Source organism: Meleagris gallopavo, chromosome 11 (assembly GCF_000146605.3).
Source record: "Meleagris gallopavo isolate NT-WF06-2002-E0010 breed Aviagen turkey brand Nicholas breeding stock chromosome 11, Turkey_5.1, whole genome shotgun sequence".
NCBI classification, from domain to species: domain Eukaryota; kingdom Metazoa; phylum Chordata; class Aves; order Galliformes; family Phasianidae; genus Meleagris; species Meleagris gallopavo.
In genome coordinates this window covers 12530967-12537864 of record NC_015021.2, presented here as the reverse complement: position 1 = coordinate 12537864, position 6898 = coordinate 12530967, and the positions used below count along the sequence as shown (strand labels likewise).

The 6898-nt window shown below is 44.4% G+C and overlaps 1 protein-coding gene across 5 annotated transcripts in view; it reads right to left on the bottom strand.

Moving 5' to 3' along the window:
• The window catches only part of MB21D2 (Mab-21 domain containing 2), an 82869-nt gene that overhangs the window by 51036 nt on the left and 24935 nt on the right, over positions 1-6898 (bottom strand). Inside the window, exon 4 of one of the 5 annotated variants that reach the window (XR_794788.2) lies at positions 72-888. The exons of the other annotated variants lie outside the window; for them this stretch is intronic. The gene's annotated coding sequence lies outside the window, so the exon portion shown is untranslated. Of the gene's footprint in view, positions 1-71; positions 889-6898 lie in introns of those variants that run through there. 5 annotated transcript variants of the gene reach the window in all.

Sequence of the window (6898 nt, the reverse complement as noted above, 5' to 3'; positions counted from 1 at the left end):
TAATTTAAATTTAATTGTAAACTTCAACAAAAGCCGTGTCCTGCAAGTGGATTAATAACCAGCTTGCAACTCTGCTCTTCCCTCATGCTCCCAGAGGCATTCTGCTTTTGTTCTCTTTTTGGCTTCGTAAGATGTGCACATCTATATGCACATATATATGTATACACATTCATACATATATATATATATATATGAGATAATATTACTGTATGTTTTGGGGCAGCAACCAAGACAAAGTGTCCTCACTGTTGCTTTGGTGACCAACCCTGACAGCTACACAAAGAGCAGGAGGGGAGATGGGGTATCAGAAGACCTACAGGTCCGTGTCAAGAAGCCCAGACTTCCTATCCCCACCCATTGAAAAGGCAGCATACTTTTCTTCAGTACGTGTTTTTAATACCTAATAACTTTTCAGCCTGAAGTGTTTCTCTCCCTTTAGCCTGCTCTTCTGTGCACTGTCCCATCATTGAGCATACATAGCATGATCCATTATTTACCTTAGTGCATCCACTGGAAGGACTCTTTTCCAGCTCAGGAAGCATACAAATACATCGCTAGCCTTCCACAGGGCACTTCACATGCTGGGGCACTCATGCAAACTGCTTCAATAAGTACTGTCCTCTGAAGCTTCTTGGCAGAAAACAAAGCTTTCAGCTCAGTCCTGATTGAAGGTGAAACACCTCTACCAAATTAAGGATCAAGGCATTCAGAGAAAAAAAAGGAAGGTGGAACTAAGCCTGGTGAGAAGCATTCACAGACTGTTTTCACTGATGCATAGTGAATGCAGATGTAAGTGTGCAGAGCTGTGCACAGGGAAGTGGCCTGGTTCTACTGGACCACTCGTCTTGATCAGGAGCGGGCTCAGCACCTCTCGCAGTAGGATCTCCTCTGAAACAAGAATGAAAATCAAGGGTAGATTTGGACCCTGTAACAGAAACAGTGGCCTTTCCAAAGGACAACAGGCAATGCCTGTGGCTTTGTCTTGTTGCTGCTCACAGCTTCTGAGGCATTGATGCGCTCATTATCTAGGAAATGATGTCCCAAAGGTAAAGGTAGGAGCGCCTGTGTGCAGGCACATGCCCTCTGCTGGGTACTGAGGCCCTATTGTGCTCAGAGCTGCACGTAGCCCACTCTGACACACGTCGCCTTCGTTCACCGTCTGAACCTTTGGTGATCAGCTGCGCTGTCACATGAGACTCTGACCAGCGCCCTCCCCAGCAAAGCCCACAGATAAAAGTAATCCACTGCTAGCGTTAACACAACGGGGTCCAAAAGGCAAAGCAGCCATCAGCAGTGCTCCGTGGTGACGGCCTGCCTTGCAAGGTAAGCTCTGCCAAACTCAATGCCCTCCACGCTACCAGGCTGCAGCCTCTGGCCGAGCGCTCAGGACATCTCTCTTCCTGCCCTCGTGTTTTGGAAGCCCATTTGCCACGTCTCTGCCGCGTTTTTGGCTGGGGTGACAATGTCGTGCGGGCAGACAGCTCCCTCTGGTGATAACACCTCTCCCCATCATAAGCACGCACAGAAATCATGTTAACTCCCGACCCCCCAACCACACTAAGACCTTCCATTTTGCCCTGCCCATCCTCGAACATCTCCAAGTCCCATGTGCTGCTGCAAACATTTATAGCTGTGCGAGTACCCTTGTTCCAGTTTTGTGTAGTGCAATCCTCTAGCTGCTATGACACTGGCACCACTTGGCAAAGAAGATGGACATGTTGAAGATGGGCACTTTTCAGTGCCAGCTCTCCTGCCTCATCTCTTTGAAGCTGATGTTGTCCACAGGCTCTGAGGACAAGGCGTCTTCCTCCTACTGTCATATATGAGTTACTGCATTGCATTTCCATACTGGAACTTCCAGTAGTTTCTTCATGAGCATTTTGTCTCAGATGTTGCCTTTCAGTGGGCAACATCCAAATGATCAGAGAGACTCTCCATCCATATCAAGGTCAGACATACTTCCTTTCTCTTTTTTCCCCCTCTTCATTTAAAATAATTCAATCCTATTTGCCAGCAGCTTTGTGGCTAGCTTTCCCTGAATTTACAGAAAGCATTAAGTGCTTCAGAAATAATGGATGCTGGAAGCACTGGAGATCTCAGTTTCTTTACCTTTTTTAATGGCCCCTCTGCTTGGAGTTACTGGAACCTTCTCATTTCGGGGAGGTTTCCATTACCCAACAGTGTCAGCTGCTCCAGGTTTCTCGCTCATCTGGTGTTTGTTGCAGAGACCCAAAGCATGTGCTTCATTTAGTGGTTGAGCTCAAACATTCACCAAGAGCAGCACTGAGCAAACAGTTTTCATTCTTTTCAAGTGTCCCTGATCAGTGCTGCACACCTTTGTTCCCACCTCACTGCTAACTGAAATTTTCCTTCATGAAAAATATCATGCTTACAATACAAGGAGCCTTCTTACTGTCTTCTGTGGAAATCTGTGATGGACTTGGGTGCCTCAGTGGCAGGTGGGATCCACTGTACTGTCATATGCTTGTTAATACCCTTGTAACTGCATCAGCTTGCAATTCTATCTCAGCACATCGGTACAATTTAAGATCTCTGAATAAATACACAGTTAATACAAGTCTTACGTAAATCAAGCACTGGGGATTATTTGAGCAAATAAATGAGAATGAGATTGCAAATACGGTTGGCCGGGAGCTTTTCTACAAACTCTTTTTTCTTTCTGAAATGGAACTTTCTGTGGAAATGTTTCAGCATCCTTAGAGTTCTTCCTGTGAACATCACTTGTGGTCATCTGTGTCCCCTCTACACCACCAGGCACAAAACTTCCCAATATTCACCTTCTTTGGGGTAGGGTCTGAGTACCCTACGTACTACACCATGCCTTTCTGCACTGAAAGCTGTGCCTTCCCTCTCACATGTACCTCTTCTTTCTCCTGTGCTCCTTCTCTTTCCTTCTAAGTACCCTCCTCTTTTTCTCCTGCAAAACAGATATCCTCTTTTCTGTCCAGTGCTGCTTCCAGCACTTAGCAATAGAATGGGCCAAAGAGGAATGAATCAAAAGGGAAGAAATAACTGTTCTCACTTCTTTTGCATGATCTGAGACCTCAGAATGCTTCCCACACTTGAATAGGCTCTGTCAAAAAACTACTCGAGTGCAAGTGAGCATTAATACCACCATCTTAAGACTGGGGACATAAATCTGCAGCAGCTATGAAGAGCAACCGGCCTGGGGTACCAAGGCAGAAAGACCAGTCAGCCAGGGATCAACCCTTGAGCATCTCAATGAGATGCTGAAAACTGGTAGGGGGAATTAACTGGAGCAAGATCCAGAAATAAGATGGAGCCTCAGAGAAATCGTCTGAGGGTATTTCACTGCAGCTGGTAATTATGGCATGACACAGACTGAGCTAGATTCATCCCTCACTTCAACAGTACCCAGATTTTCTGAGGCTAAAAGTAGGCTCGGGAACATCTTTCCTTTCTGTACTTAGCACTGAAGCAGCTGCAGCTCAAAGCTTTGTGTGGCAAGGGGCTTCACTGCGAACAAAATTACCTACTGAAGTGCTCCATTTTTTCCAATCTGGTGGCTGCAATTTGTGCTTCATGTTTCTGCAGTATCTCCTGAGCTCAAGGGCCATTTGTGCCTTGTATTGCACAGAACAGACTGTGCAGGTAAGAAGGGTGACACAGAGCAGGGAGTGAGCCATGCACAGGGAAGGACTCACTCAGATGCAGACTGCAGATCCTGCTGTGCCATCCCCATCAATCTTCTTCGCTGGCTCTGTACCCACCTCTGCTCTTCCAGCCCAGAGCAGAACGCAGTCTGGGATCTCTCCCCCTTCCCAACACTATTCCCTGTGCCCCTTTTCTCCTCCCTTCACACTTTTTCTGAATGGCCTGAATCCACGGATGTGGGACAGTCCTGGGAGGAGGGAGCCAGACAAGCATCACACCTGGTTTTGCAGTTTTCAGGAGCTGACTTTCAATCTGCTGTCCTGGTGATGCTTTGTGTACTTCAGCTGCTTTGCTCAGCTTCAGGTCTTTGCCTCCTCCATTGATCCCTAGCCTGGCTCTGGAGTGGGGCTCAAAGAGAAGAGACAGGACCTTACCCAAGGTGCTCACCCTGTGCTTCTCTATGTCAGGACTTCCCCTCATTCTGGTGGCAGAAACTTTGCCTCTGCTCCATACACCCTAAAAACGTCTTCAAAATGGCAAGTACAGCCAGCAGTCTAAAGGATACACTACGGAAGAATCAACAAAAAACAAGTTAATTGCATACATAGGGCAAAGAGAAACTTTCAAATGAATTTGGGTTCATGATCTCTCCCCTAGCTCTGCAATTTAAACTGCATGCTTAAAGTAGAAAGACTAGGAGGAACTGTTGTGAACATAGACTAATGCAGCCCCACCAGAACACTCCCAAACACTGAAAGGGCAATGGAAACACCGAAAGGGAAATGGGCTCCTGCTCTGTGCCCAAGAATTCACCCTCACCTTTACCCATTTATAAAGTCAGTGCCACTTTGGCCGATGGATCCCATGCATTTTACCTCCTGGAGCTATCTCCACATGGAGAGATGTGTGGTACCAGCTGTGAAAGTTTGTTAGCCAAAATAGCATGGACTGTGTTCAGCTCTGCTCCTCTCCAAACACATGGTGTGTCCCACATGTTCCCAGGGACTATGAGAAGCTCCACCTGCCTTGTTCTCCCTCCTGTCACCAGAGACTATTTCTCAGTGTCTGTAAATAAACATCCAGGTGGCTTGCAGGCACAATTTCCATGTGCAGAGGATGACGACAGATGAAAAGCACCCAGAGCATACTACAGTCTTGAGACAGTTTTAAGAAGGGGTGTGTTACCTTCTTGGCAGACTAAAACTTTTCTTCAAGATTAAAAATAAATTTCTCCCCCCTGGGAAGAATTGTGATCTACATCCTGTCAGCAGAACACAGCATCGAGCCATCCACATGGCACTGGAGCTGTGCTCATTAAAATCTTTTGAAACAATGGCATTGCATCTGTCATAGCCAGCCTCAAAGTATCCATACCCAGGATGCTTACAGCATTTTCTGAAAGAATAGCAGATGCTTAGTGTGAACCCCAAGCTAGAAATGCATCATTGTAGCTCATATATCCACCAAGGCCTTTGAAGCAGAGTTCTGGAAAGCAGAATCCTGAATCTAAAATAATTTCAAACACTGAATGTTTAAAGGTCCCAGTCAGATCATTTACTGTTCTCAATATCTTGAAAAATATAGATAGATAGATAGATAGATAGATAGATAGATAGATAGATAGATAGATTTATATATATTTATATATACATACGCACTGGTCATCTGACTATCTCAATGTCATTTAACATAATTAGTTTGCACAATGTCACCTTTGAAGCTGATCTTATAAACTTCATAAACACTAAGTCAGTTGGCTCAGGGCCTCTGTAAGTAGTAGTTCTGCTGCTCATTTCCTTTGTTAGCATTAATTTTCTGCTATTAGTTTATCTATAAATTTGGATTATCTCAAGTAGCACAATTTGGATTCAGGTCTGAGCAGTGTTGGAAGTTGTGGTACACTGGAGCAGTACAAGGATATGGCCAGAACATGAAACACCTGATCCATATGCATAACCCCTAAATGGAGAGGATACAAATTTGGTGTTTGGTTTTGGTTTCATAAATAATAAATGAATTCTGGTGGGGACAAACAGCAAGAGATGCTCCCTTACACATCTACATGCATTATGTATGGCTTGACTGCACTCATTGTGGTTGTTCATTTGTAGATAATTGCACGTACTACAGTAGTATCAAAAGGCACAAATAAGAATCAGGGCCCTGTTGTACTGGAAACCAGATATAAACATAACAAAGAACTGATCATTAGCACTCCTGTTTCATTTCAGTGTACACTTGGAGATCTCACTCAGCAACTCTCTTCTTACCCAGGAGCTTAGAAAAATTACAGTGCTTCCAGCGATGGATAGATCCGGAGTGAGAAGAACCAATTACCCCATTTCTCCCACATCACCCTGTTTCTCACAAGGTGGATGTCAGCAGCAACTTAAACCCCATATTCTGCTTGGGCAGATTTCATCATGGCACTCCTCATGCAGACACTGCCAAATAGCAACTGTCCTTGTGATTTAGACATAACTTCTGCTTCTTTGGAGCCTCATGAAGCAGCAATCCCAGACCACTGGGTAGTGGTTCCAATCCCCAGCTGCCTCCCTGTATCCCGGGAGCACAGTTCTTAGAATTATCATAAAGCAGAGGGAAAAAAGGAGGTTTGCAGGAAATGTTACATTTCTCTGTAATGGCATCCATACAGAGAAAACAAGTATTGAAAGCAATAGTCCCTTTCCTATGATTTCCTCCACAATGTTCTTCCTGTTATCCTAATTTTTATCCAGATATCCTAATCTGTAACTGATTGCCAAACCACTGATTCCTCTATCAGTTTTCCTTTCTTCAGCATAAAGAGCTAAGAGATTTCTGAGTGTCTTCCTATTAAAATATATTAACAAAAAAAAAAATGAAATCCAGGAGGCTTGAGCTCTGTAGTGTAAAATTAATGCCTTACTGCACTAAAAACCACTGCACATCTGATGACAAAAGGGCTATCCCCTGGCCACTGAAGACATATTTTTAAGAGCTTGGTTTTTTGCATATTGCTGAGATGCTCTGGCTGATAGACGGGTTCGTATCTGAAGAACGAAAGCCCTGAGATGAGGAAAAACAAAAGGCAACAAAAATCTACAGTGAAAAAATCTCCTGTAACATTTGTGACAGACTGAGGATGTGTCAGAAAAAAATGCTTTAGTGATCTCTGGCAAGGGGCAGGAGTTTGTGTTCAAAACACAGGAATTGCCTGTCTGCCAAGATAGGCAGTTGGAAATGAAAAACAACTAAAAAAAAAAAAAAATGGGAAGAGGAA